This window comes from Narcine bancroftii, chromosome 1, assembly GCF_036971445.1.
Source record: "Narcine bancroftii isolate sNarBan1 chromosome 1, sNarBan1.hap1, whole genome shotgun sequence".
Lineage (NCBI taxonomy): Eukaryota > Metazoa > Chordata > Chondrichthyes > Torpediniformes > Narcinidae > Narcine > Narcine bancroftii.
The window spans coordinates 3918436-3944321 of record NC_091469.1 but is presented as its reverse complement, the minus strand read 5'-3'; the positions used below and the strand labels follow the sequence as shown (position 1 = coordinate 3944321).

At 39.5% G+C, this 25886-nt stretch overlaps 1 protein-coding gene across 13 annotated transcripts in view; it reads right to left on the bottom strand.

The window, feature by feature from the left end:
- sptan1 (spectrin alpha, non-erythrocytic 1) overlaps positions 1 to 25886 on the bottom strand; it is a 288463-nt gene that overhangs the window by 153159 nt on the left and 109418 nt on the right. Inside the window, exon 1 of one of the 13 annotated variants that reach the window (XM_069918973.1) lies at positions 16086 to 16169. The exons of the other annotated variants lie outside the window; for them this stretch is intronic. The gene's annotated coding sequence lies outside the window, so the exon portion shown is untranslated. Of the gene's footprint in view, positions 1 to 16085; positions 16170 to 25886 lie in introns of those variants that run through there. 13 annotated transcript variants of the gene reach the window in all.

The following is a 25886-nucleotide window of genomic DNA, read 5'->3' as shown; positions in this document are numbered from 1 at the left end:
TGCCGCCAGCCTTCCAGACTTCTGGAATGCCATCACTAAAATTATTATTCCTCTTCACTCGGGTCTCTCTGCAAGGTAAAGCTCCATTCCCCTAAGTTGAAAGGGTGTATACTTTTATAGATATAGTTAAGAACTGGTTTACCAGGGGTGTGGTCATACAAAGGATCTAAACAGATGTGTCTTAGATGAGCTCTCTGTGAAGAATATGAGAAAGATGGCTTAAAAAGTTTAACATTAAGAATCTCCCCGCCCCCCCCCCCCCCCCACCCACTGTGAATGAAAATAAAATGAACACCAAGAAGCCAAGACAGCAAAAAACAAAATCGGAGGAAATACCAACTCAGCCAGGACGCCAAGTGAAAGCCCGAAAGGGAGTGGCACAAGAGCAGCCTTGGGACTGGCTGAACCCAGCAGTGCTGGAGGGGGTGGTCGGTCGGTGCAAGACCTGAATATAATCCTGAATGAGGGAAACTTGATGTGTTCATTTCACGGGCATTGAAACTGAAATGAGAGATATGTCCAGAAAAGATGATGAACTTAAAGAGGCAATTGATGATTTAATGCAATGAATGGGTCAAGTGGAAGTTGACTTGATCAAAACGCAAGAAAATCTGAAAGCTTTAGATGAGAATGCGAAGAAATGGGACTTGGATAAATAAGCTATGCTGGACAAAATTGACCACATGGAGAATTTTAGCAGATGTCATAATGTTTAGATTATTGTTTGAAGAAAGGGACTGAAGGGTGAGAACCGATGAAGTTCATTGAAACTTGGAAACCACGAGTGTTGGGAGAAAATAAATTCAATGGAAATCTACAAATAGAAAGAGCTCATCAGACTCCAGTCGTAGCCTCCAATCCAGCTGGGAGATTTGTGATGATGCATTGTCAAATATACTCCGAATCATGGGCACATGAATATATACGTCCAGAATTTTGATGACAAACAATTTATACAAGATATATTTCTGAAAGTAACAGAGGAGTGTAGGAATGTCTTGATTGGAGGGGATTTCAATTTTTGTCTGGATCCGATCATGGACAAGTCAGCAAAGAAAGTAATAAGGGTCAAGGTGACTAAGTCTACCCTGGTCTTGATGAAAAAGCTGAATTTAATAATGTCTGGAGAAGACAGAATCTGAGAGAGGGATTATTCCATTCACTCAAGACAACACGATTCCTTCACCAGAATTGATTTATTTTTGGCATTAGCCCAATTGGAGGGTAGGATAGGGGAGACTGAAAACATGGCTCAACTACTGTCTGACCATTCGCCCTCGACTCTGCCCATTATAATGCCAGATAAGCAGGCTATGGCACATAGATGGGGTCTTAACTTGTTGCTGTTGGGAAAACTGGAATTTTGTAGCTTCATTAGAGCTCAGGTGGAATTGTCCTGTGAGAGAAACTGTCATTCTACTGATAACAACTTCTTAATATAGGATATACTGAAGACTTCTTTAATCGGCAAGATAATTGGATATACCAAAGGTATCAAAAAAGGAGCATATCAAAGAGATTAACAACTTGGAACAGGCAATAGCCCAATTGGAAAAAGATTACCAAAGATCAGCTCCGGAAAAAAAACCAGGAATTTAATGAACAAAAATTCAAATACAATGCAAACATATAAGATAGAAAAGTTGATCTTAAATTCTAGATAATAGTATTACTAGCTAGGGGAAATTGCACATCGAGTCTGGTCTTGGCAGCTAAGGGCAGAAGAGGCCTCTAGAACAATCAATCTGATCCAAATGGGGGAAGGCAAGATTTCACATAAACCAAAGGAAATAAACAAAACATTTAGAAAGTTCTATAAAGTGCTGTATAAATCAGAGTCGGGGGGCGCCGCTAAAATAGATGAATTATTGCTTACATTGGAACTACCAAATCTCTAAAGAGATTGAAAGAACTCAGTTCTCTGCAGCCTGGTAAATCACCAGGGGAGGATGGTTTCCCTGCTAAATTTTATGAAGACTTCAAAGATCTCTTAACGCCCCTTCTTATGAAGGTGGAGACGCATACCCTCCCAGAGTCTTTCTCAACAGCAATCATCACTAAAATTATTACAAATGGGAAAATATCTCCGTGATTCCAGTAGGGAGGGCTCTCCATTGTCCCCAGACCTGTTCATACTGGCCATTGAGCTGCAGGCAAAAGTCATTTGATGGGATTCAGAAATCAAAGGTTTCAAAGTGGGCCAGAAGGAGCACATAAATCAATCTATTTGTTGATGTGTTAGCATATTTGACGGATCCTGTGTGGATATTGGCCAATCTGAGGACCACACTGGAGGATTATGGGAAGATCTCTGGGTACAAGATAAATCTGGACAAGAGTGAAATTGTGCTTATGACAAAGGGGGAATTATAGACAATACCAAAAGAGAAGTCAATTCAAATGGCCACAAGAAAGCATTAAATATCTGGAGATAAAAATAGACAAGTATTTACACAACTCATTACTCTCTTTGCTCGAAAAGATTAAGGAGAACCTCGGTAGATAGAGAACTTTGCCCATAACTTTGGTGGGCAGAGTTAACTGTGTTAAAGTGAAAGTGATGCCAAGACTACAATATTTATTTCAGTCGTTACCCAATGTGTTGTCCCAGGGCTTCTTTAAGATTCTCAACAGATGTGTCGGAAATTTCCTGTGGAACGCAGAAGTGCCTAGAATCTCCATGGAAAAGTTGACTTGGGATTACAAACTGGGGGGGGGTGGGGGGGGGGGTTTAAAAATAACAGATTTCAGAAAAATATTACTGGGCAGCCCAGGCAAGGTTTATCACCTCACTCTTTGTGGGAGGCCCCCCCCCCCTCGATTCCTGGACACAAATTGGACTACATGTGCTAGGTGAAAAGAAATTAGGGGAGTTTATACATAAATGGGACACTAATTTCAAAGAAAATGGATAACCCCAAACTAAAACATGTACTTCACACATGGCAAAGAATAAATCAATTGTACAAATTAATGGAAGGTGGGGATATCTCCCAAAATGCCTTTGATCCTAATTCATAATACCTTTTTTAATTTGTTTTCATTATGTTTTTTTTCCACTTGATATATTTGTAACACATCATATTTCAATTTTTTTCTGTCAATTGTCTTTTTTTCCCCCATATCTTCTCCTTTCATTAAAACTTTCTCTAATTATATGTTTTTCCAATTGCTCTATTTCTTGTGAAGGTTCTTTTTTAATTTTGATTGCATAATTTATTATTTGTCCTTAAATGAAGGCTTTCATTGTATCCTATAATATAAATTTATCCCATACATATTGCATTCATATCACAATATTCTATAATGTTCCATAAATTCCTCAAAATCTTGTCTTTTTAGCAGCATGGGATTAAGTCTCCATCTATATCCTTTAGTTGGAGTATACTCCAGAGCAATTATTAGCCACAAGGGTGAATGATCTGATAACAGTCTTGCTTTATATTCAACATTGTACTTCGGCCCAAACAAACTGCCAAAATGTTTGGCCTGGAAGTCAGCCTGAAGAAAACTGAGGTCCTCCATCAGCCAGCTCCCCACCATGACTACCAGCCCCCCCACATCTCCATCGGGCACACAAAACTCAAAACGGTCAACCAGTTTACCTATCTCGGCTGCACCATTTCATCAGATGCAAGGATCGACAATGAGATAGACAACAGACTCGCCAAGGCAAATAGCGCCTTTGGAAGACTACACAAAAGAGTCTGGAAAAACAACCAACTGAAAAACCTCACAAAGATAAGCGTATACAGAGCCGTTGTCATACCCACGCTCCTGTTCGGCTCCGAATCATGGGTCCTCTACCGGCACCACCTACGGCTCCTAGAACGCTTCCACCAGCGTTGTCTCCGCTCCATCCTCAACATCCATTGGAGCGCTTACACCCCTAACGTCGAAGTACTCGAGATGGCAGAGGTCGACAGCATCGAGTCCACGCTGCTGAAGATCCAGCTGCGCTGGATGGGTCACGTCTCCAGTATGGAGGACCATCGCCTTCCCAAGATCGTGTTATATGGCGAGCTCTCCACTGGCCACCGTGACAGAGGTGCACCAAAGAAAAGGTACAAGGACTGCCTAAAGAAATCTCTTGGTGCCTGCCACATTGACCACCGCCAGTGGGCTGATAACGCCTCAAACCGTGCATCTTGGCGCCTCACAGTTTGGCGGGCAGCAACCTCCTTTGAAGAAGACCGCAGAGCCCACCTCACTGACAAAAGGCAAAGGAGGAAAAACCCAACACCCAACCCCAACCAACAAATTTTCCCTTGCAACCGCTGCAATCGTGTCTGCCTGTCCCGCATCGGACTTGTCAGCCACAAACGAGCCTGCAGCTGACGTGGACTTTTTACCCCCCCCCATAAATCTTCGTCCGCGAAGCCAAGCCAAAGAAGTACTTCGGCAGACAGTAAAAACCTTAATCCTGGAGTAAGTCTTATTCCTGTTCGAGTAATATGAATAATCTCTATCTTTTGGGTGTTGTTTCCTCCATATGTCTATTATTTTTATATCCTTCATTGAACTTAAATGTAAATTTAGCTGCTTTATTTTTTTTGGTAATTTTCCCAGTTTTATCTAATAACAGATCAAAGCTGAAATTAAAATCTCCACCCAGTAAGATATGCCCTTGTATATCCGTGAATTGTAAAAAAAATTGTCTTGCATAAATTCCTGATAGTCTTCGTTATGTGCATATACATTGAATAAGTTCCAGAATTCTAAGTAAATCTGGCATACTGTCATAACATATCTACCAGCCGGGTATGTAATTACTTTTTCTATTTTAATAGGCAAATTTTTATTAATTAAAATAGCTACCTCGCCCAGCCTTTAAGTTATAAGATTACGCTAACACATGACCTACCCAGTCTCTCTTCAATTTAAGATGTTCTACTTCTGTTAAATATATTTCCTGTACAAATGCTATATCAATTTTTCTCATTTTTAGTGATGTCAATAATCTTTTTCTCTCAATTTGGTTATGTATTCCATTAATATTAATGGTCATAAATTTCAATGTATTCATTCTGTTAGCCCATTCCTAAATGCCACCCTCTCAGATCCTCCAATCCTCTTCCTCTCCAACCACACTCTTGAACATTAATATATTTTTCTATACGTGATGACACAAGCACCTTGAAAACAATTAATAACCATAAGACGACTAAGAAACTGAACAAACAAAAAGGTAGAGAAAACCCCCCTATTTGAGTTGTCCTTGCTGACCTGCAGGACAACCACAACACCCTTATCTTTGCGGGCTATGGTATAAACCACAATTGTCAACTGATTTTGCAGCATACTGTCCCTCCCCAACCCCAGCCCTCCTCCAGAGAATTTACATCATATTTTTCTAAAGACTTAAACAAAGCTTTCATGTTATCCAACTATTAATCAAACTATTAACCTCCAAACATATTTACATATATATTATCTTTAACTGTCTCTGAGTTCTGTTGATTACTCTTTTCCCTGTGGAATATTTGTCAGTCCTTCTACGAAACAATGGGTCATCAAACAGTCTATTTTGTCCAACTGGGATAAATATTTTTAACACTGCCGGGTGTCGCAAGACAAAATTGTAACCATAATGTGTCTTTTATTGGGTTAAATCCACGCGCTCTTTAAAAGTTCAAAGCTTATGTCCAGATAGAAAAATATTTTGTTCCCATTATGTTCCAGTGGACCCTTAATTTCTTTTGTTCTTCTGGCTGCCCACTCCAATATTTTTTTCCCTTGTCAAATATCTTAATAACTTAACCAGAATGGAGCGTGGCTTTTGCTGTGACTGGGGTTTCGGTGCCAAAGCTCTGTGGGCTCTTTCAATTTCCATCTCTACCTTCAGTCTCTAGAATTTGCAGTATCTATTGTTTTAGAAATCCTTTTATATCCATACCTTCCACACCTTCTTTCAGGCCCATTATTTTTATATTAATACATCTACTAAAGTTTTTAAGAATATCAATTTTCTGGGCCAATAAATCCTGTGACCTCATGACCTCTTTATTCCTTGCTTCTGCTTTTTCCTTCAAATGTCATTTCCATACCTTTCACTCTCTTCTACTTCTTCACATTGTTTTTTTCACATCCATTATTACATTTTCCATTTGTTGAATTTTTGTATCTGCTTCTAATACACATTCTCTATTGACTTTAATCCCAGACATCAAAGTTTCCATCAACACTTTCATCTGCTCATCAAAGTACTTTATGTCTACCATTTGTTTTGGCTTTTATCTTCAATTTTCTTCTGTATCCTTCTTATCTCTCCCAAATCTTCTGTTCTTCATCCATGTCTTCACTTGCTGTAGTCTGCTTCCAGGGCCGTTTCTCCTGCACTGCTCTTTATTGGGCTGCGTCTGCTCTCCTCAGTGTCTTGCTTGGAATGTGTTCCACCCATGTGCGTTGGCATTTCTCATTCCATCTCCGTCAGCCATCGCTGGAGCACACCCTATGGCGCTTCTCCCAGTCGCTGCTCACCTGCCGGTCTTGTAGCTTGGGATGCCTTGCCCAGGAGAGCTCCCAGTTCCGGAGTGCAGGTAAGGCCTTCCCTTTTGTTTTCTGCCAATTTCTTTGGCTCTTCTTTACTATTCAACGCGACTCTTTCTTTCCCTTCAATGTTTAACTGTTGATTCTTCTACTTTTTAAACTTATTTTCCCCCCCCACTTTTTTTTAAACTATTCTCTGGAGTGGGCTGGTTTCACGGGACCAGCCGCTACTCCGTCACGTGACCACCTCAACAAGAGAGACATTATTGAAGTTAAAACAAAAAATTATGAGACATTTATAGGGTGGACAGTCAGAATCTTTTCCCCAGGATGAAAGCATCACACACCAGGCTTCAAGATAGACACTGTACAGTTCTAATTAGAAACCCTTGCTTGGTAAGACCTCATCTTGAGTATCATATACAGTAATGTTCTTCCCAACAAAGGATATACTTGCCACACAAGGAGAGCAACAAAGATTCATTGGACTGGCCCAAGAATGGCACACTTAATAGATTACCAATATTATTAAAATAAGCTATAAAAATTAACAGGCCATCATTATTTCAAGGTATTTAATTCCAATTTTCCAGTTGCAGAAGCTCCGGCAGTGGTGCTGCAGATGAGAACCCACAGAGAGCAGAGGCACAGCGTACCTCTGCAGGATTCTATTGCCCAGTTCAACTACCAAAGTCTTGGGCCCAACTCTACAGAGGCTTTAGTTGGCCTGTAAAAGGAGGCGATGGTGGTTTATTTTAAAATCCTGCAACCACAGGGTCTGGGCCCAAGATGGGGACACCTGTGTTCAGCAGCACCCTCAAGGGGTTACAGACTCCAGGGAAGCAGAGGGGACAACCCTATGGGACAGTGACCATGGCGGCAAACCAGTGAGGGGCTCTATGACTGAAGAACACACAAGCAATGGGCTGTTGGTAACTCAAGGCAAGGAACCTACACAAGCTGTGGGCTGCTGGCAATTGACTCAAGACTGGGGTACCAAGTATTGGAACTGGGATGCGAGAGGGTGCCAAGAGCACTGAAGGCTTCCTGATCACGTAGAGGTTTGAATCTGGAGCACTGATTGCTTGTGGTTTAGACTGAAATCTGTGTGGCTGCAGAGGTTGTGGGCGCGTTGGAGGCGAATCTAAAGACACTGAAGGGATTCTCTTTGGCTTCCCTTTCTCTGACGATAAGGGATACCTTCTGATGGTGAATCTTTATGTGCCTCATAGCAGACTAAAGGCAATTTTGTGTAATATTACATCTTTTATTATACGACAAGAATCTTGAATCCAATCGACAAACATTATTATTCAGGGGATAATACATTTACATTTTTTTCCTTTGGTTTCAAAAAACATTTAAAAACAGATATACAACATTCTATCACAACAAACATTAGCAGTTGTAAGCCATTCTGCAGCCTCCACCCTGCAGAATACAGAGAACAAGAGAGACACACTTTGGATTACACACTCAGCATTCCAGCACTTTTTAAATTTCATGACTATGCCAAAAGAGTCTACTCCTTTTGTTATTCCTAATCTTCCAAATGTATCCAGCCAGTCAGAATCATTTAAACTTGAAGTTAAAACAAAAAATTATGAGACATTTATAGGGTGGACAGTCAGAATCTTTTCCCCAGGATGAAAGCATTTGACTAAAGATTGTATTGTGGTGTCAAAATGATTCTTTTCAAAATAATTCCCACAGACTTGATTCATAACAACCTAGTCTAATTTAATCATAATATGTAAAATTTGGGAATCTATAGAAAATGGCCCTTTGGCAATTGTCCACTGCAAACAAAAAAAAGTGGTCTTCGAGAGGCTTAAGCGATTAAATGAAAAACTGCAAATTCAATAGGTTTCCATAGAGGGGGATTTGTTGTTAAGATTTCTCATCTTAGAAAATATTCTTGCTGAACTTGATCAGATATTCAATTATTTATCAGTTATTCCAGAATGATATTAGAGACTATGTTATTTGCATTATTTTGTTTGCTATATTAGATCAGTTTCCCTGCATCACAATTATACAACTCCAAAACAACTGCAGTTTATTACATGAATTCCAAAAATTGGCACTTTTTTCAGCAGATGACATCTGCTCATCAAAGATAGACTTTGGCAAAAAACATGACCAGACTCGACCCTCACTCAATTCCCGTGTATCCCGTCAATAATTTGCGGTTTCATCACCTAATCAGTGGCCCTTCGTGGCGCGCAATGTCACCACTTAATGTGACTATCACTTTAAGAGCAACCGTAGCGCCCGCGCATGGAGACGCAGACCAGCCCACAAAATAGCCAACGAACACAGCGACTTGCTGGAGGACACCAGCCATCGTCCCAGGTCACCTCCCACATGGTAGGAAGCTAGGCCGGCGCTCTGATGATGCAGGGCCCATATAAGTGCAATTGGCAGAGCAATAAACCAGTCTCAATTCCAAGGCTCTGGTCTGTATGTCGTTCTTCTCCACGTCAAGTAGCACGAATGCTATTCAACTCCCTGTCAGGTGCTGTCACTGATTAGCATGATCATTACTTTATAAGAGTCCCTCCCCTCCCTGTTGAGCTTCATTGCTACCAGCCCTTCCAGTCAATACGAAAAGTCGGAAGCCTCTGTGAAGCCTATGAACGTGGCACAGAACTGCAGAGTAATGTGCGTTTACAGCATTTGCACTGTTTGAGAAGTCTGCGATTTCTGAGCCAGTTTTATTTTGAAGTTTTAATTTAAAATAAAAAGCATGCGAGTGATACTATGGTCTTTATTTATCTAAATTCATTTCACACCCCGCACCCCCTGTTTCGTGCAATTTTAAAACATCGCATTTGCTTAAAGGGACCACCATTTTAAAAGGATTCCTTAATCCAGAAGATTCTGAGCAACAGCAGGTGTCCAGTCCCAATGATTCCAGATAAAAAGTTAAGCACTTGTATTATTGAAATGTGAGACTCAAGTGTAACAGCTAGCATTTTTGCTGAACAGCTGATGCAATCTAACTGTATTTCTGGGCTTTCTTGTTCATAGACAAAAGAAACTTCTGAATATTTGATTTACGAATTTAACAGAAATGTTCCAGGTTCAGATTCTGTAAAATTGCCTACTCCTCGCACTCTCCCCATATTTCTGAGGAACATATGAAAATGGTACTGAAAAGAATTTGTAAACATATTGCTTTAATAAAACCTAAAAAGTTACAAAATTTGTCTCCAATCCCAACCTCAAAAGGCCTTTTGTCTAAGCACACGTGTTACACATTACATAATGACTGTTTAGGGATAAGCCGCTCCCATTGAATCCTGACCCAGCTTGATAACACATATCAGCAACTTGCCAGAAAATTCTATCCAGCATAATTAAATTACAAAAAAATGCCTAACAAATAGCAAAAACTAGACAAAACTGTTCAGAGCCTCATGAACAGAAGAACATTAGTTTGACAACAATTAACAAGCACTTGTCATTAGCACTGTAAATATTTACTACAACAAGCTTATATTGTTTCATTTCCACAAAGGCTTTATTTCTGTTATATTCTTGCATAAAGTAAACTGTACAATATCAAATATTAGCAAAATAAACAGTGTACTAGGGAAAAAAGAAATTGCACAACCACCACAAAGTGCATTTTAATTCCTTATGGATATTAAACAAATTATGTAGAAAACTTAAATAGTCTTTTTTTTCCTATGTGGAGGGAAAAACTATGCTATTTGAAAAGATCAATAGTCATATCTTCATATCTCAACATCATTGCTCAATATCATTACTTTCACATCAATGGACAGCATTCCTTTAAATCAGGGCAAACACTGACCAAAATACAATTTCCATGTTATGCCATGATTTAAAGTGATTAACATTTGTAGCAAAAGCTTTCAGAGCGCAATGAGGATCAAAGGCAAGGGAGAAGTGGGAAATAAAACTTTTGGCCTGAGTAAGTCATGCTTCCTCATGTATGAACAGCTTACTGATGCTTTGGAAAAGTGAGGGAACAAACCATCTAGCTGCCTTTCGCATAGAAAGCACAAGAAAATACAATCAAAACGCCTCAGTGGACTAAAAGCGACAAGTGAAATGCTCTTGCATATGAAAAATGCTTCCTATTAACTTTGCTTTACAAAAAGGCAACTGTTTAAAATATTAATCCTATATATGACAAAAGTTTGAGAGAAAAATGAAGGAACCAATTTACGTCAATTACTATACAAGACCGTATCCTTGAATTGTGTCCAAACTGAAATAGGATGTCTTATAAATAGCAAGTTTTGTAAACAACAAGTTCTTTATTTTTATTTTCCACAAGGTCAAAAGACTTTGGGACAGAATTTGGAGATTTAGCCTATTGATTCTGCTCTGCCATTCAAACCCTATTCCCTCCATAACCATCAACACCCTTATAAATCAAGAACCTACTAACTTTTACTTTAATTATATCCAGTAACAGCCTCCAGAGCTGCCTGTCAATAAATTCCACAGATTCATAATTGTACCTGTTCTAAAGGGATGTCCTTTTATTCTGAGGTAATGCCTTTTGGTCCTGATCTCTCCCATTACTGGAAACATCTTCTCCATGCACATTCTATCTATCCCCTTCAATATTCAGTATGTTTCAAAAAATATCTTTCTGCAGACTCCTTACATTCTCAAGACAACCCACCCCTCCACCTATCTTCGTATCATCTGCAAACTTGGCCACAATGCAATCACATCTAAAAGACACCGAACACAGATCTCTCCTGAACTCCATTAGTCACCAGCAGCCAGCCAGAAAAGGTCCCCTTTATTTTCACACTTTGGCTTTGGTCAGTCAGCCATTCTTCTATCCATTCTAGTACCTTTCCCATAATATCATGGGTTCTTATCTTGTTCAGTCACCTCATGTCAAAGGTCTTCTGAAAATCCAAGTATTCAACATCCACCATGTCAGTCTTGCTCGTTACTTCCTCAAAGAACTCTTAACAGATTTGTCAGACAAAATATCCTTTTCTTCAGTCTATTTTATCTTGTCCTTTCAAGTATTCTGAAACTTCATCCTTAATAATGGACTCTAAAATCTTACCAACCATTGAAGTTAGACTAACTGACCCTTAAATTTTCCAAACTTTGTCTCTCTCTCTTCTTAAGAGTGGAGTAACATTTGAAATTTTCCTGTCCTCTGGAACCATTCCAGACTCCCACTGCACTCCCCTGGCAGGTCACCCCCACTGCACTCCCCTGGCAGGTCACCCCCACTGCACTCCCCTGGCAGGCCACCCCCACTGCACTCCCCTGGCAGGCCACCCCCACTGCACTCCCCTGGCAGGCCACCCCCACTGCACTCCCCTGGCAGGCCACCCCCACTGCACTCCCCTGGCAGGCCACCCCCACTGCACTCCCCTGGCAGGCCACCCCCACTGCACTCCCCTGGCAGGCCACCCCCACTGCACTCCCCTGGCAGGCCACCCCCACTGCACTCCCCTGGCAGGCCACCCCCACTGCACTCCCCTGGCAGGCCACCCCCACTGCACTCCCCTGGCAGGCCACCCCCACTGCACTCCCCTGGCAGGCCACCCCCACTGCACTCCCCTGGCAGGCCACCCCCACTGCACTCCCCTGGCAGGTCACCCCCACTGCACTCCCCTGGCAGGTCACCCCCACTGCACTCCCCTGGCAGGTCACCCCCACTGCACTCCCCTGGCAGGCCACACCCACTGCACTCCCCTGGCAGGTCACCCCCATTGCTTTTATAAATTCTTCAGTTTTTTGCTTCCTGAGGTGTAGTCCATCTGGTTCAGGTGATTTATCCACCTTCAGTTCCTTCAGATTCCCAAGCATCTTCACCTTAGTAATAGCAATTATATTCACATCTCCCCTCCGACTCTAATTTTTAACACATCACTGGTGTCTTCCATAGGAAAGACTAATGCAAAATATCTATTTAGTTCATCTACCATTTCTTTACTCCATTTTTCAGTGGTCCAATATCCATTCTTGCCTCTCTTTCACTCTCTATATATCTGAAAAAACTCAAGCATCTTCTTTCATGCTATTGGCTGGCTTACTTTCATGTTTCATCTTTTCTCAATTTCTGTTGGTTTTTTTAAAAGCTACCCAATCCTCTAGCTTCTCACTAATTTCGCAATAGTATATGCCCTCACTTTTGCTTTTATGTTATCTTTGACTTCCCTTGTCAACCAGGGTTACCTCACCTTCCCTTTAGAATGCTGCTTCTTTGGGATAAAGTAGCATTTTCCTCACTTCCTCCGAAGAAACTGGTAACTTTGCGATGATAGGGATTCTTCTTTATTTTGTTCGCAAAACACTAACCAATTGTTGCATTTTATAAACCACACCGATCAGTAAACAATACTTGACATATCAATTAAATGTTTACTTTGTAGAAATTTGTGAATACTCCTTTTGGGAAAGAGTAATTTAAATATTATTATTTTCAAGAGTTGAGTTCATGGAAACAGATACTACATTATAACCTGTTACAGGTGGTCCCTACCTATGACCTATGCAACTTATGACCATCCATACATGCAATCGAAAGAAAATATTGTATAAATTTTTAAAAAAGAAAAAATATGTAAATATAAAAATTACACGTCAGGTCCCGGGGATCCAAGGGCTATTTATTTTGACAGACCAAAATGGCAGCAGTCATATGGGTCGGGAGGGGGCTGAGACTCCACTCCCACAGAATATCCTATTTTCAGGACACGAAGGCGATGGCGGACCTGGTGTTCAAGGTGGGGGAGGTGAATACAGGCCAGGTGCCAAAGGTGACGTTTAATAGGTCTTTCCTGTGCCAAGCTGACTGGTCGTGGACGAAGTAATGCTGCTCCAGTTTAAAAATTTATCCTGGAATAACTTGCATCCATTTCAAGATCCTACCAGTCGGTTAAAACGGAACTCAGATATATGTTAGTGACCATCTGTATATCATTGATTTTTATCCAAGGTCAGACTTTTGATATTAAGGTATCCATCAGCGTCCACCCAAAAGCCCTTGCAAAAACAGCTGCCAATATTTCTAACAAGAATTTCTGCTGTAAATAGTAATGAAATAAAGGCAGTTAGAAGAACAGTTCCAAGAACAAAAATATGTAAATGCATCTCCAAATCATGAATGAAATCAGTCACATCAGCCACCAGTAAAGTACAAATGTAAAAGCATGCTGCATGCATCATTCAATCACATTCTAGTCACATTCATGATACTCCAATGCACACAAATAAGATAGGCATCAAACTATATTCACACATAAAAATACCTGTAATTTGATTTTACAGAATGAAGACATGATGAGTGGTTCTGCTTGATAAACAGATTAATTACAGAACAATTTACACAAAACAAATTCTGAATAAACATCTCTACAAGTGTTATTGTTATATAGTTATTAAAGTGCAGCTTATGAAGCCAAACTTAGCATTTGTTTCTCTGAACTCAATCACTGAAATAAAAATAATAATTTTTTTATTCAGGTCTCCTCAAATTTGGGGAAATTTCACTTGAGATGGGAAACCTGATCCAGACGCACAATCCTTATTTGTACTACAAATTAAATATTTTCTCAGTTCTTAGTTTTTCTTTGAAAACATTCAGGGACAATATTATTAGCAAAGGTACTTTTTTAAATATTCAATTAATTTGGAACTTAAAATGGCTGCTGTGCACTTTTAAAACATAATATTCAAACTACATTCTAGCAACTGTTAAAACAATAACTGACCCTACCCTGATCCTATTTGTGTGCAATTTTCCAGTGGTGCAAGTCATAAATATTCACTGCACAGTTGAGTATGAGCTTCCAATTACATAATCCTTTGCATATATCTTCAAATTTTTTCATCAAACCATTGAGACTTTATTTTAAAGTATAAATACCCTTTTAACTAAGAAATGATGCGACAATATCAGTTCCCCTCAAATTGTCTAATACAGTGTATGTTTCGCAGATCACTGGTGATCCGTAGGTTTGTTTCCGGTGACGCAGAAAAGATAGATACAATACAATAAACATGTATAATGAGGCAAGAAAAAACAATTTTCAAAATATTTGCCCACTGCAACTAAATTCCCACCAATGATCTGGGAACCCGCTTCTCCCTCCGAGGGATTCATAGGTTTGTAAAAGGTTGTTTTCACTAAGTAAATGAACATTTAACAGTCATGAAAAGCGAATTTAAACAGAAAGGCCATCAATCTATTATATTTGTAGACCAAGTCACTGTACACATTAAGTTCCATACACATCATTAGTTCATGATTTTATGCCGCTGTATTCCAACAAATAAATCATAATATGCACGGCCACTTAATTTTGAAGACTGCACAAAGTCAATTGCTACCACCCAAAAAAAAGCTCTGAAAAACCCTGAACCCAGAAACTATTGACAATGTTGTCAATTATTCAAAATCCAGAGTGGATTAAACACTGTCAATTCATATTTTTGTAAAGCAGGTTTTTAAAACTTTCTTTTTGGGAGGGAAAATTGAACAAAACATTTTCCTATTGAAAATACCTTCTCCGTTCAACTAATTTAAAAATTGTTAAATCCCTGTTAATTTCAGGTGTCTTCATGTTAAAAGAAAATTTCTAGGGCCAAATAGAAATGTTTAAAATTCATCTATTTAACAAAAAAAACCTCTTACTTCCAGTACTACAGTCTTTATTTTTTTTTCAATGTTTCCATTTTAACATTACACTTGGATTTGGATTCATTAAGGGTGTAGTCAAATCTCCTTGAAAGAAATGAACCATTACATTCCATCACTCCTGCGAGCATCACCCGGACATCTGTTAACAGGGAATAATGAACCAGTCTTCAAACTGTTCCAATGTCAATTACCGTGGGATAACCATTTGCTTTATTTTGAACCCCATCTTGTCTCAATTTCATCCCCATAAAACTTGGTTACAGAAAACATGAATTTTAGGCAGAAACGAGTTGTTTCCAAACCATTTTCTCTTCCTTTGAGGCAATTTGCCAAACCACTTATTTCTGTCATGTTCCCAACCTGCACTCACTTACCAGGGTGTTGGAAATATTTTTCTTTCCCCCCCCCCCACCCCCACCCCCACCCCACCCCCACCCCCCTTCTCTGGAGGCAAAATTGCATACTGCCTGATGAAGCCCACCCAACTTTCTCCCGAGTCAGACTCCTGGCTCGTATTCATTCACCTTGTTGATATTTCCTGCGGTTCTGACTCTCTCCCGCAGCCATTTTCCCGTCATGGTGATGGAAAACCGGGGGGGGGGAACAGGTTTAAAAAAGCCTCACACTGTACACACACGACCGCCCGCAATCAAATGAAGGGAAAGATCTTCAATATTTCATCCTCGGCTCTTCATTTTCCCGACGGGCTCAGATGTCCAGCTGCAATGCATGCTTTAAATTCCTGCACCAGTGACAACGCCCGATAACGACCTTGACGGGAAACGTCTCTCCCGCAACGGTAACAAATATAGAAATAAACGACTTGACCCCGATCGAAGCAATTTGAATGAAAACCCGAAATTTAGCAAATGGATCTCTTCCTGATTTTAAATCGCCGACATCTTAAATTGCGGATAAATATAAAGCATAGCCAAACCTCTCACTCGCCGATCACTGCAGACTCTCGCGCTCCGAGCTCGCTCCGGCCTCTTTTACCGACTATGGTGATGATGTCACCGTTCTGCGGCAAGGAAACGAGCCCCTTCGGCTCCTTCCGTCATGGGGCGCGGCAGCGGCTTCGGCTCCTTCCGTCGTGGGGCGCGGCAGCGGCTTCGGCTCCTTCCGTCATGGGGCGCGGCAGCGGCTTCGGCTCCTTCCGTCATGGGGCGCGGCAGCGGCTTCGGCTCCTTCCGTCATGGGGCGCGGCAGCGGCTTCGGCTCCTTCCGTCCTGGGGCGCGGCAGCGGCTTCGGCTCCTTCCGTCACCCGGGCGAGGCTCTGGCTTCGGACGGTTCCGTCTTCCGAGCGCCGCACTGTCAAGGTCGCGGGAGCTTTCGCGAGAAGATCCGAGGCAAAGTGGCTCCGGACGGGGTCCGAAAATCCCGCCCCACGGCATTCACATCGATTTCAATTTAAAATCTTCACTTCCAAGTCATTCCTTATGCACGAACACTTTTCATTTTGTTCGAGCAATGTTGGTGAGAGTAACAATACTGAATGACCCCGGAAGGCGAAACATTTGCGTGCGTCGAAGTCTCTGTTTTAGAGATAGCATTTATTGGGGGTTTTTTAATGAGCTGAGGGCTTCCAAGAATAGTACGACTACGAGGTGGGAAGTTCAAAGTACTTTTATAATGGTGCCCGGCAGAGGAAATTAGACTATCCAAGAATAGACATTTACAACGAGTCTGATGAGAAGATTTTAATGTACGACTTGGAAGATCTGAGAAAACACGTCGTCACGTCCCGCTTTTTTTATAACCAAGTCACCAAGCGTTGTGTCGAAGGTGAATTTTTAGTGTCCAAACTGATAATATAGGAAACACGGCAGCACTCAAAAATCCGACAGACTCAGAAAACAGGCAAGCCTCAGGGAGACGCGAGGCTTGGGGAGAAATCCCAACACAATGGGAGTCAGTTGTAAAATTCCCTCGAAAGGCTATTGGAATAAACAATCAAAGTGATCATTTTTATTTTGTCTTATTTTGCCACCTTTTTTAAAACAAAAGGAGATTCGTAGGTCATAACATTTTCCCTTGGTAGATTTTTTTCAAACACTGCGTGCAATTTAGTTCGTCCCAAATCGAATCACGTCCCCGTGTATTATGCACCAAACATCTGCAGAGCCACATTAACAGTTCCAGCAAGAAAGGCTCCTTGGGAAATAGTTTACAATTTGGTTGTTGTCCAAATTACTCAGCACTTTTTGTCGCAAGGGTTATTATCCCTGAAGAGATCAAATTCTTTGGTTTTACAAAAGACCTGCTGTTTGGAATTTTTAAAAATGGTTCTACTTCTGTTTTCCCTCAAGTCATTTTACTTATTTAACTCTTATTTATTTCTCTGGGCTGTTGAGAATGCTGTCGCCCTTTCCATATTCCAAAGGGTATATTTTTTCGTCATTTTTCGCAGATTATTCTTTATTAATTTGAGGAAATTAAACAGCCAACTGCTGCATTTGTGTACCTTGATTCAAAATATTTTAAAATTGTAAGATCCTGTCCCTCCCAATGTGCTCAAAATAATCCAGCAGAGTTCAGGATGCTTTTCTCCAATAATTCCCCTTTCGCTGAGGACTGATGAGGATGGAAGAACGTGCCACCATCGTTCACCATTAAATTTACTTCACACTACTTGTGTAGTGTGCCGTCATTCAGAGTATCGGGAGCCTGGCGTGTGATGGTGTCGAAGCAGTGGACTGGCAGTGCGAGGCTGGGCGCTTTCTTTCCCCCTCTCTCTCTCTGAGTCGGCAGATTCATTTACTTTCTCGTTCATTGATAACAACATTTGAACTGAACTGTTGAATTATTAAACTTAATGTTTGAGCCGATTTGCTAAACAATTTAACTCACTGTTTGTACAACTAACTATATTAGCATTTTCCTGAGAAGTGGCTGCAATTTTGCATCTGTATTACTTCACAGTAAAACAATCCAGAAAGCTGCATTACCACTGTAATTGTATGCAAGCCTATTAACTTACAGTTCCAAGATAGATAAAATCCAAGATAGATTCAATAAAACAGGATACAAGTGAATGAGGTGAAAAGGAATCAAGACAAAAAGATACTCAAAACCCCAGAGACCTCCTTGCCTCTCAACCCACATCTCCACCCCAGAAATGTTCTCCAATTCTACATCCCTTTTCAAGTCTTCCCTTCCCACTCCTTTATCCCTTGACTCCTCTATTCCTTTACAATTGATGATGAAATTTGATCTGCAGGCACTTTTTTTTAGATATTATCAAACGAGACATTTTATTCGTTCTAAACTTTCAGTATTTCCATATCTTCCAGATCAAAATTTCATAGAGAACTTTTTGAATTACAATTTGTACCTTATAAAATACTGAATTTAAAAAGTCTCTTTAATTAGAATCAAAACTGAATTGGAGAATGATCTTAAGATGTCTATTTCAGAAGAAGATTGGATTTATTTCAATTTTGACTCTTATCCATGACTCATATCTGCACTAGACAGAGTTTGGTTCAATTTAAAGTGGTGCATAGAGTACATTTGTCTAAAGTTAAGCTCGCTTGAATCTGCCCAGATAACAACTCATTGTATGACAAATGTAAAATATTTGAAGCCTCTTTGATAAACATTTTGTTTTTTGTCCCAATTTAGCAGAACATTGGACAGCTATTTTCAGAAATTTTTTGGGATTGATCTAGAACCATGTCTGTTGATTGCAATACTTGGCTACTCCAGTGATCTAAATGTATATTTACCGTTTAACCAAAAACAGGTCTTAGCATTTTCTACATTATTGAGTAGAAGAGGAATATTGTTTAAATAGAAAGAGGACTTTCCACTGTTACAAGCCCAGAGGACCCCAAAACCCAGCAGCAATAGATATTCATCAAGGCAAATGATTACTTAAACAAAAGTTGTTTTTAATTATCTTTAAACATGAAAACAGAATCACATTTTAACTTATCACTATAGACTTAACCCCCTTCTAATTCGAAGCTCACATGTATGTGTGTGTAAGTTCAGAAAAGTTCTGATTCACAGTCAATTGTCACTTCTCATTCCTCCAAGTTCACTGGCTACATGCATTCCTTATGCTGTGCACTGAATTTAACATTTATAAAGTTCACCAGGCTTTGGTGCTTGAAAGGTAAATGGTTGCCGCTCATTGTCAGTTTTCAGAGAGAGATTTCTTGTTCCTGCACACCCACAACTGATTCCTTTTTTTTTAAATCAGCCACTCCAGTGTCTTGCTGATGAAACTTGCTCCCTCAGGGTTCTCCAGATGATAACCTCTTTCTTTCAGGTCACCAGAGTGTCTTTTCTGTTTCTCTTATTTCAAATGAAACACATTAGACAGCCTAACCCTCTCCTCTTCCATGAACCACAAGGGCTTTGACCAGGCTGAACCAAGCACTCACAATCCATCTTCCAAATGGTCTTTTCCACAAACTTGTCAGTTTGTCCTGTTTCAGTTCTAGCTGCTGCTGCTGCTGATCATAACACACTCAAACTGATCGCTCCCTCTCTCTGAGACAGAAAGCCTGTTTGACTCTCTCTGCTTGCAAAACCACATGACCTTCTTTGAACACCAAGTTCCACTCCAGACTCTCTGCGGCTCCGACAAGCTCTTTCATCTGTTGCCTTTTTGTAAGCAGCAAACCATTAGTGAAGTCTCCTGGGCACTCTCCAAATCTTTTGCAAAGGCTCTTAGAGCCGGCCTGTCTAGCATGAGCAGAGCACCAGTATTTTAAATAAGATGTTTTAAAGTGTTTGTATGTGACCAACACTAACAAGCCTGCCCCAATTTATCTCCCAAAAACATATCTATATTCTGTCACACCACCCACCCATAAACAATGGTTACTGAATATTTTGTCCTAAGTTTGGGAAAAAAATAGACAATGTTTGGAAGATTACAATCTCTTTTGATAAGACTCGGGGTCCATTTACAGCTTACTTTTATAATTGGAATGATCAAGGTGCAGGGATGGCCGTTGCTTAAGTTCAAGTCTGCTTGAATACCAATTTCAACCTTTTATTCCTCTTTTTCTTTTCCCTTTTCTTTTCTTTACTATTCACTATATGCTTAGATTGGAACACGAGTCCATGTATTATTATTTCTATATACCAATCCAAATGCATATTTAATTTATATGGACATAACATATGATTGTATGATAAATCTCAAAAATAATTTTAAAAGACCCCCCTCTTCCATTACCCTACACCTCACACTTGCTCCAATCCTTGCCATATCTTCATCATCACCCTCTCTCTATTCCCCACCCCATGACACTGAGCAGTGAGTCCTCAGAATCCTTACTTTCATACATCTCTTCACACTCCAACACTTCAATGGTTTACCACTGCAAGAAATCCTTACACCCACCCCCTTACAAATGACCTTTTCTTACATCTCCAACACTCTGACTTGGTCACCCCTTCTGATCTTTTACCTCTTGACCTTTTAATTTCCAATTGCTAACACATTGACCATTTAATTTTTCCACACCCCCCATCTATTCCACCCTTACCTCTTCTGAACTCCTCCTCCTACACATCAGAATCAGAATTTGTCATAAACACAAAATTTGTTTTGCAGTAGCATCACAGTGGAAACATTTATCTAAACTACCTTACAAAATAAAAATAATACAAGAAAATGTAAAGAATCTGATAGTAGAGCTGTCCTTGTGCCACTGGGTGTTTGTCATCAGGATCCTGTACCTTTTTCCAGATAGCAGAGAGAAGAGGGCATGGCCTGCATGGTGGGGGTCCTTGAGGATAGAGGCTGCTTTCTTCTACCTCTTGTAGATTTCCTCGATGCTGTTAAGACTAGTGCCTATGATGTCACAGAGCAAGTTAACAACCGTTGAAGTTTTATCTTGTCCTGAGCATTGGCACCTGTGTACCAGACAGTGATGCAACCAGCCAGAATGTTCTCCAAGATACCCCTGTAGAAGTTTAAGTCTTCAGTGATGCATTGAATCTCAAACTTCTCACAAAGTATAGTCACTGAGGTGCCAAGACAGATCCTCAGAGATGTTGACATCTGGAAATTTGAAGTTCTTAACCCCCTCCCCTGCTGACCCCTCAATGAGGACTGACTTGTGTTCTTCTGATCGTATTCTGAAGTCCACAACCATCTTCTTGGTTTTGCTAACATGGAGTGACATTATTCAACTAATTGATCTCTCTCCATCCTGTACGCTTCCTCGTTGCAGTCTGTGATGGCAAATTTGTAGAAAGCATTGGAATTGTGCCAAATCACACAGTCATGGGTATAGTGAGTATAGCAGTGGCTCTCTGTCCATTATCTGGTTTCTCCTTTCACCTGCCAATCTCTCTCTCTCACATCCTGATCCTCACTTCTATGTACTGATCATCTTTGCCCTACTTGGTCTTGATGTATAGTCTAGACCCAAAACATTGATCATCCTTTTGACTCCACAGATCCTGCTTTACCAGCTTAGTTATTCCAGCAGCAGTTCTGAAATAATTTTTGTGTTCATCTTGAAGACGTCTATCATAATCCCTTTTTTTCTCCAAGAAGCAAACCTTTTGGAAAAAAAAAGTCCAGTGTATTTGGTACTCAAAATCAGACAAATATGATCTTGATTTAATTTTAAAGGATAAATTGAAGTACAAATTTAAAGATTTGTGAAACCATCTTTTAAAGGCCATTGTTTTAGCAGGAATCACCATCCTTAAGTGGTCCCAATTCAGAATTATTTATCCAAATTGTAATCTCAAATTAAAGAGTTTACCTGAGAAAATTTATATGCAAGCAGATTTAACAGCAACTTTCAAACTTTATATGCAAGCAGATTTAACAGCAACTTTCAAAAGTAATTGGATCAATATCTGAAAAAGAGCTATATAGAAACCAATAGGAAGCCTCACAAAACCTCACTTTTTCAAAAAAGTGGCATAGATGCGATTGGCCAAATAGTTAGCCAAGCTGTATAATTTTATGATGATTTATGTGGCATTTCTGATAGTATCAAAATATCAGAAGGAAACAAAATACAATCTGCATTCAGGACTATATTTAATTGTTCTTAACATTAATTACTGCCAACACTGAAACATTATGCTGCACGAGCTACTGCAGGATGGCTTCTCTGCCACAATCTACTGCTTCCATCTTGAGAGTGTCGTCATTTAATTGGAATTTAATTTACCAAAGATAAGATGCACGCCTCAAACCGTGCATCTTGGCGCCTCACAGTTTGGCGGGCAGCAACCTCCTTTGAAGAAGACCGCAGAGCCCACCTCACTGACAAAAGGCAAAGGAGGAAAAACCCAACACCCAACCCCAACCAACCAATTTTCCCCTGCAGCCGCTGCAACCGTGTCTGCTTGTCCCGCATCGGACTTGTCAGCCACAAACGAGCCTGCAGCTGACGTGGACTTTTACCCCCTCCATAAATCTTCGTCCGCGAAGCCAAGCCAAAGAAGAAGAAGAATTTACCAAAGATAGATTTAGCTTTTAAAAATGTGTGAATGCTGCACTTAATTTTTTTTTAATTTAGACATACACCACGGGAACAGGCCATTTCACCCCACAAGTCTGTGCCGCCCAATTTACACCCCATTAACCTACACCCCCAGTACCTTTTGAAATGTGAAGGAAACCAAAGCCCTCGGAGAAAACCAGAGACACAGGGAGAACGTACAAACTCTTTACCGACAGCATGGAATTCTAACCCAGATCTGGTACCAATCACTGGCACCGTAAATGTGTTGCACTAACCACTACGCCAACTGTGGTGCTCATGGCAAGTTACCAAAAGCTTGGTGAGGAATTGTCAAAACACTAATCCAACACAAAATTCTATACTTCAATTACCATGCAAGGTGTTGCACTTTGGGATGTCAAATGTTTGCAGTAAATGGCAGGTCACTAGGAGCATTAACTACAGGGATCCAGTGTGCAAGTCCATAGCTTACTGGGGAATGGGATACAACATATTTGTCTTCATCAGTCGGAGTGTTGAGTACAAGGGTTGGGAAATCACAATGCAGCTGTTTAAAACTTTTGTTATGCCACATTTGGACTATAGTGTTCAATTCTGGCCCTTGCATTATAATAAGGATTTAGAGACTCTGAATTGGGTGCTGAAGGGCTTCGCTAAGATATTGCCTGGATTCAAGAGTATTAGCTGCAAAGAGAGATTGGACAAACTTGGATTGTTGTCAAGAGGCTGAGGGCGACAAGTATTTATGAGAGACATGGATAGGGTAGATGGCCAATCTTTAATCCCATTGAAACATTAAATATTGGAAGGCCTAGTTTTAAGATGAAAGGAAGAAAAAAAAAGTTTTACAAGGATTTAAAAAAAAAACCAAAGTGATAGATGTTTGGAAAGCATTGTCATGGGGGAATGGTAGAAACACATACATTAGCAATGTTTTGAGAGGCATTTACACTGACACATAGTCAGAGAATGGAAAGATTTAAGATCTTATTGGTCAGATGTGCAGTTTAAATGGGCACCATTGTTATCACTGACATAGTAGGGAGAAAGGCCTGTTCCTCTGCTGTACTTACATATAATTATTCAACCCAAATGGGAAACAAACAAAAAAAATCAATAGAGAAATAACTATAAATCATGTTAATACATTTTTTAAACAAGGGACTATATGTATCAGCTGTGGTTCAGTGGACAGCACTCCAAGTCCAAAGATCATAGGTTCATATCCTTTGAGGTATTTGAGAGCATTCCAGTACAGTGATGAGGAATTGCTGAACTCGCTTTTGGATGAGATTTTAATCACAAACAGATTTTTCTCTGGTGCTCTGGCCAATATTTAAAAAGACAACCTGTTTCTTATTAAAGTTCAAGGGAATTTATTGACACAGAAATTGACCAACTTGTGCTAACAAAAGAATTTAATTAGCTGTATAGTGCATGAGGAAATTTTAACAATGTTTTAGAAAAGACAATAACACCATCTACAAATATGGTGACGATACCACGATAGTGGGTTGTATAAAGGAAGGGGATGTCAGCATACAGGATGGAGGTTGAAAACTTGGCTGAATGGTGCACCAACAACTTTGCACTCAATGTCACCAAAACTGAGCTGATTGTTGACTTCAGGAAAGGAAAGCCAGGTGTTTACAATCCATTGGTCTCTGGGGAAATCAGAGGTGAAGAGGGTGAGCAAATTTAAGTTATTGGGATCACTATCTCGGGAGATCTTTTCTGGACCCAACACACCAATGGCATCATAAAGAAAGCATGTCAGCCCCTCTACTTCCTCAGGAGTTTGCAGAGGTTTGGAATGACATCAGAAACCTTGGCAATTTTTTTTTAAACTTTATTTAAGATTTTATAACATGAATAAAATAGAAAGTTACAGTAAAAAGATTAAACATAAGATAATAAAAATTACAATACTACATCGGCAGACTAAATAAACTAAACCCCCCCCAAATTAGTACACAACATTAATGACCTAGCTTAAAGTTAGTCTAACCCCACCCCCCCAAAATAGAGTGAAAGAGTGAAGAGTTAATAAAATGAACAATAATTATATAAAAACCCCTTACACAAAAAAAGATAAAACATAACAAATAAAGATACTAACATCAAAAAAAAATAAAAAAAATAATCAATACTAAAATATCAAACTTAAAAACATATTTAAATCAAACTTAAATGCATATATTTAGCAAACGGAGTCCACTTCAACCTATAAAAAGACATCCTATCCTGAATTGAAAAAGATATCCTTTCCATAGTCAAACAGAACTTCATCTCCAAATGCCACCTAACTAAAGTTAATATATTTCTATCTTTCCAAGTAAGAGCTATACATTTCTTGGCCACAGCTAAAGCTAAATAGATAAAAGAAATCTGATAATCTTGTAGGCCCAAATCAATTAATGATTGTATATTTCCTAATAAAAATATACCAGGATCTAATACAAGACAAATATTATATAAACTATTAAATATAGATTGAATACCCTTCCAAAACTGTTGCAATCAATCACAAAACCAAACAGTATGCAAAAAAGTATTAGCCATCTGATCACAACGAAAACAGCAATCCGACTTACTAAGACCAAACTTTTTTAGTTTCTCCGGTGTTAAATATAACTGATGTATAAAATTGTAATTAATCATCGCTAATCTAGCATTAACCAATTTCCTAATACTATTCTTTTTTTTTGAAGACTTTATTTAAAATTTTATAACATGAATACAATAGAGAATTACATTTAAAGAAAAATTTTTTAAAAATTAAAATGGTATGATTACAATATTACATCAGAAAACTACACAAAATAACCCCCCCCCGTTAATTGTAACACAATATTAGTAATCTAACTTAAAATTAGTCCAACCCTACCCCCCAAAATAAAGAGTGAAGAGTTAATAAAATTAACATTATATATGGAAAAAAATACCCACTCACAAAAAAAGAGATAAAACTTAACCTAAAAAAATTCTAACAAAAATTTTTTTTTATCAATACTAAAATATCACGCTTAAACATATATTTAAATCAAACTTAAATGCATATAATTAGCAAACGGAGTCCACTTTAACTTATAAAAAGACATCCTATCCTGAATTGAAAAAGATATCCTTTCCATAGTCAAACAAAATTTCATCTCCAAATACCACTTATCTAAAGTTAATATATTTTTATCTTTCCAAGTAAGTGTTATACATTTCTTAGCCACGACTAAAGCTAAATAGATAAAGGAAATCTGATAATCCTCTAAACCTAAATCAATTAATG